The sequence below is a fragment of the Myotis lucifugus genome, unplaced genomic scaffold, assembly GCF_000147115.1.
Source record: "Myotis lucifugus unplaced genomic scaffold, Myoluc2.0 scaffold_21, whole genome shotgun sequence".
In the NCBI taxonomy this organism is placed as follows: Eukaryota; Metazoa; Chordata; class Mammalia; order Chiroptera; family Vespertilionidae; genus Myotis; species Myotis lucifugus.
The window spans coordinates 7,731,049-7,736,885 of NW_005871069.1; the positions used below are offsets into that span (position 1 = coordinate 7,731,049).

The 5,837-nt window shown below is 47.5% G+C and overlaps 1 protein-coding gene across 5 annotated transcripts in view; it reads right to left on the reverse strand.

Annotated features, from left to right (window-relative positions):
* Window positions 1-5,837, reverse strand: part of IQSEC1 (IQ motif and Sec7 domain 1) — a 137,602-nt gene that overhangs the window by 66,852 nt on the left and 64,913 nt on the right. The window contains exon 1 of one of the 5 annotated variants that reach the window (XM_023751433.1): window positions 3,537-3,554. The exons of the other annotated variants lie outside the window; for them this stretch is intronic. The gene's annotated coding sequence lies outside the window, so the exon portion shown is untranslated. Of the gene's footprint in view, window positions 1-3,536; window positions 3,555-5,837 lie in introns of those variants that run through there. 5 annotated transcript variants of the gene reach the window in all.

Below are 5,837 nucleotides of genomic sequence, written 5' to 3' on the forward strand. Positions count from 1 at the left end.
CATATAGAGCTTTATACTTTCAAAAGCCCCTTTCCTTTCATTCTACCTACAGCTTACCTGGTCTTGTGCAACAATGTTTACAAAACTGCCTCCCTCACCATGGTCTCCTCTGCGGCTGGCATCACCTCTGCCCTTTCTGTATTTTTATCAGCCATCTTCTATAGCCTGCCCTCTGCCAGACCCTCACCCCTAGCTGAGCCAAGGCAGTGCTTGTTGGTTTTGACTGCATAAAGATGACCAGAGCTTCCAACCCCTGGGCTCACTCAGAAAGATTTTCAACATGTGTGCACAGAGCCAAAAATCTTCTCAGCTGAGCCAAATTAAATACAGAGGCCTCTAGTTATTTCCATATGCACAAAACAGACTTAAATAAAGCAGTTCTCTGTGAAAGGCTCCAGCAGACAGGGCTGGGCCGGGCCCCAGGGACACCCCGGGGGTGCTAGAAGTGAGGCACAGGCCAGGAGGCTGGCTCTAGGAAAGAGTGTGGGCAGCGAGGAGGAGAAAAAATGCCCCTCTTACAGGCCTCTGCCTCAGACCTACCCTATTGGCCAGAGCCAGGCATGTGGCCCTCTCAGAGCCCAGGACAATCTTGACCCCAGCTCTTCAGTCTCATCCAGGACTGCCACCACCACCAAGCTGCCCTGAGAGGTCCCTCCTGCACTTGCTCACCCTTGGCTGCCAGAAAGCACCTAAAATGCAAATCCTCCACGTCCTTGCTGGCTTAAAGTTTTTGTCATGGTCCAAACTCTTCAATGTGGCACCAACACCCCACCCTGCCTGCCTTCCAGCTTGCTGAATGTCTTCCTGACCCCATCTCACTCTGAAGCTCTGTCTGTGTGGTGCTGTCTGCAGCTATATGCTACGGTGCCAGTTCACTGATGCTGTTTCCCCTCCTAGGATACTTGTGCCCCACAGCAGCCGCAAGACTCCTGGGCCCAACAGGTGACACACACACGCGCGCGCGCGTGCGCGCGCGCGCGCGCGCACACACACACACACACACACACACACACACACACACACACGGGGTGCCTGCTCCGAGCCTCTAATGCGGCTGGGGGCAGGCCCCCAGTGGGGACACACACACTCACTCACACATACACATGGGGGGACTGCTCTGAGCCTCTGACGTGTCTGGGGGCAGGCCCCCAGCGGGGACACACACACACACACACACACACACACGGGGCGCCTGCTCCGAGCCTCTGCTGCCAGACTGTGGCCATCAGTAGGACATCCACTGAGGGCTCCCGGACTGTGAGAGGGGGCAGGCTGGGCTGAGGGACCCCCACCCCCCAGTGCACGAATTTCATGCACCAGGCCTCTAGTTAATAATAATATACTCATAAGAATTATAGCAACTAAAATTTCTTGAGCATCCAATGTAGCACTGTGGGATGGCCAAGCACTGAGCAATGACAGGATGCATTTGGTAAAGGTGAAAAGGGGGCTAGGTGACTACAGCTTTCTGGGCAGAGCCTGAGGAGGTGGATAAAGACGTGGAGGAAAAGCAGATTAGGGAAGCAAGGGGTAATAAGGAGCCACGTTAGAAGCAACTGTGTGGCGAGGAGAAGAGGGCCTGTGCACAACGTGGAGAGCAGCTTGCCAAGTGGGCTGGGAAGGAGCCGCGGTGTGGTGGGAGGAGACCCAAGAGGGCTGATCTCTTAAGCCACAGAGAAGAGCTGTTGAAGGCAGCATGTCAGGATACCCAGAGGCCAAGCAAGGTAAATGGCCAGTATGTCTGTGGGTGTAGAGGAGGCAGGTGCCACTTCCTGACTCTACCACTTGCCAAGGGGCAACCCAGGGGCAGCAGGCAGGAACGGAACCTAGGGACACTCAGCAGAGAGCCCCCCGTCTTGCCTGGAGACCTAAGGCACGAAAGCAAGTGCCTTGGGCATCCCTTCCCCCAGGAAAGCCCTGTCTGATGGGCTGGCTTCCCTTGTTCACTTCTAGACATAGGGCCTCCCACACAGATTTCTCCAAATGGGGCAGGCATCACTTGGTCTTCTAGGTTGGGGAACTGGCCCAGGTGGCTAACACGGCCAAGGGCTGTTGAGGGAGGCTCTGCTCCAGAGACCCTGCAGCATGACACCTGCAAGACCAGAAACAGCAGTGCAGCAGGTCCCTGATGCAAACTCAACAAGATTTCTGGTATTTGCTTCAACATAATCAGTGGCAATAAAATAAAACTGCCCAATGGGGTCATTATGCCATTCTTTCTACTTCTATGTATGTTTAAAATTGTCTGTAAGAAAAAGTTCAAAATTGTGCTAAAAATTTGCTACCCACATCAAAGCCTGTTATCTTCCTGAGCCTTTGTGCCATTTTTACTAAGTGGGAAAACAAAACAAAACAAAAAAACCCTGAACATTTAAATTATGACTCTGAGAAAGGTCAAGGGCCCCAGAGGGAACAGAGAATTCATGTTTGCTTGCCTGCACCTCCCCTCCACTAACAGCAGGGAAGAGCTACTTCCCCAAACACTTCCTCTCCAACTCACACCTGGGACTAACTGCACTTCAGGGTCCTTTCCAGGGCCTGCATAGGGAAATAACAGCAATAAGAATAAAAACTGTGGCAGATATACCAGTTAGTAAGAACCATAGAGTGTCTCGCATTTACTGAGCACATACTATGAACCTGCACTCCTCTAGCCCAGCCGTGGGCAAACTACTGCCCGAGGGCCGGATCCGGCCCGTTTGAAATGAATAAAACAAACAAAAAAAAAGACCGTACCCTTTTATGTAATGATGTTTACTTTGAATTTATATTAGTTCACACAAACACTCCATCCATGCTTTTGTTCCGGCCCTCCGGTCCAGTTTAAGAACCCATTGTGGCCCTCGAGTCAAAAAGTTTGCCCACCCCTGCTCTAGCCCCTTCTCTCCCATCATCTCCAGTTTAGAGTCATTCCAATACCGGCAGGAAAATCTGCAGGACAGTTCTTACACCCAGCTAACCTCCTGGGGCTGGAAAACATGTTTTTGAGATTCAAGGCTACTAGTCTGAACTTCCAAGGGCAAAGTGAGATGCCCATTTACAAGTTCCCAGCCCCAGGGAGGAACTGCAGGTTCCTGACTCCCCACTCCCCCACTGTTTCCTGCCTCTGTCTCATCCTCCATTCAGGAAAGCCCAAGCGCCACAACAACGTCAGAAAGAAAAAAAGCTCCACATTAATCAGAAGACCAAATTTCTGTTCTCCATGGAGGGATCATAATACCAGATATCAAACTATACTACAAAGCCATTGTAATCAAAACAGCTTGGTACTGGCAAACAGATCAATGGAACAGAACAGAGACCCCAGAAATCGACTCACACCATTACGTCCAATTAATATTTCAAAAGAGCATACAATGGAGTAAAGACAGTCTCTTCAATAAATGGTGCTGGGAAAATTGGACAGGTACATGAAAAAAAAATGAAACTAAACCATCAACTTACATTATACACAAGAATAAACTAAAAATGGATAAAAGACTTAAATGTAAGTTGTGAAACCATAAAAACCCTCGAAGAAAATATACACATCTCACATAGCAGAATTTTCACTGATACATCTCCTAGGGCAGTGGTCGGCAAACTCATTAGTCAACAGAGCCAAATATCAACAGTACTTCTTCAAAATAGACTCGCCAAGGCCGAAAACCGACTTCTGCGCATGGGCCACAAAGTTTCAATCGCACTGTATGCGCCCCCGCACATGGTATTTTGTGGAAGAGCCACACTCAAGGGGCCAAAGAGCCGCATGTGGCTCGCGAGCTACAGTTCGCCAACCACAATCCTAGGGCAAGAGAAACAAAGGGAAAAAATAAACAAATGGTACTACATCAAAATAAAAAGTTTCTGCACAGCCAAACAAGCCACCATCAAAATGAAAAGGGAACCCACTGTATGGGAGAACATATCTGATAAGGGGTTAATATCCAAAATATATAAAGAATTTATACAACTCAACACAAGACAAACAATCCAATTTAAAAAAATGGGCAAAGAACCTGAATAGATACTTCTCCAAACTAGATCACCAAAGAGGACATACAGATGGCCAAGAGACATATGAAAAAATGCTCATCATCACTAATCATCAGAGAAATGCAAATTAAAACAATAATGAGGTACCACCTCACACCTGCCAGAATGGCTATTATCAATAAATAATTTAAAAAAAACAGTGCTGGTGAGGATGTGGAGAAAAGGGAACCCTAGCACACTGCTAGGGAATGCAGACTGGTACAGCCACTATGGAAAACAGTATGGAGGTTACTCAAAAAATAAAAATGGCCCTCGCTGTTTTGGCTCAGTGGATAGAGCATCTGCCTGCAGATTGAAGGGTCCTGGGTTCAATTCCGGTCAAGGGCACATGCCCAGGTTGCCAGCTTGATCCCCATTGTGGGACGTGCAGAAGGCATCCGATCAATGATTCTCTCTCATCATTAATGTTTCTATCTCTCAATAAAAACCTATGTAAATATATATAAAATACATATATATATTTTAAATGGAACTGCTGTTTGACCTAGTAACCCCACTTCTAGGAATATATCCTAAAAACCCCAAAACACCAGTCAGAAAGAATATATGCAGCCCTATGTTCATAGCAGCACTATTTATAATAGCTAAGATTTGGAAACAGCCTAAGTGCCCATCAGTAGATGAGTGAATAAAAAAGCTGTGGTACAGCCTGACCAATGTGGCTCAGTGGTTGAGCATCGACCCATGAACCAGGAGGTCCTTGTTGGATTCCCGGTCAGGGCATATATCCAGGTTGCAGGCTCATTCTCCAGTGGGAGGTGTGCAGGAGGCAGCCGACTGATGGTTCTCATCATTGGTGTTTCTATCTCTCTCTCCCTCTCCCTTCCTCTGAAATCAATAAAAAAACAAAACACTGTGGTACATTTACACAATGGAGTACTATGCAGCTGTAATAAAGGATCTCTTACCCTTTGTGACTGCATGAAGGGACCTGGAGAGTATTAAGCTAAGTGAAATAAGCCAGTCAGAAAAAGACAAATATCACTTATTTGTAGAATCTAATGAACAAAATAAATTGGCCAACAAAATAAGTCCAGAGGCATGGAACAGACTGACAGATCTTAGAGGAGAGGTGGGTATAGGAAGAGATAAACCAAAGAACTTATAAACTTACTAGGGCCTGGTGCATGGATTCATGCACGGGTGGGGTCCTTCAGCCTGGCCTGTGCCCTCTTGCAATCTGGGACCCCTGAGGGGATGTCTGACTGCTAGTTTAGGCCCGATCCCTGCAGGTGGCCAGGGAAGAGCCCGAGCCGGGCGCCACGCCGCTCACCCTCATCCCAGCCTGCTGCGCCTGCCGCCACTGCTCAGTAGCTCTGCTGCGGAGTCGGGAGAGGCTCCCATGCCGTGAGCCTGGTTTCTGGCTGAGCGGCGCTCCCCCTGTGGGAACGTACTGACCACCAGGGGGCAGCTCCTGCGTTGAGCATCTGCCCCCTGGTGATCAGTGCGCGTCATAGCAACTGGTCCACCAGTCATTCCGGTCATTTGGTCATAATGGTTGCATATATATATATATATATATATATATATATATCCTCATACTTTGTTGCAGAGCTTTGTTATATAGTAGGCATTGAATAAATAAATGGGAGGGAATAAATGAATGTACTAAATTCTTAAGAAATCTATGTTCTGCAAAAGTTTGAATATGTTATTTTTCTTTTTTTTTCTCACTTCAGTTTCCTTATCTCTAAAATGGGAACGATACCAGCTACTTCATAGGATTCTTGGGAGGTTGAAAATAAAAATAAGTATATTAACACTCTTAACTGTCCACTCTTAGTGGGCTGTTTAAACTGGTT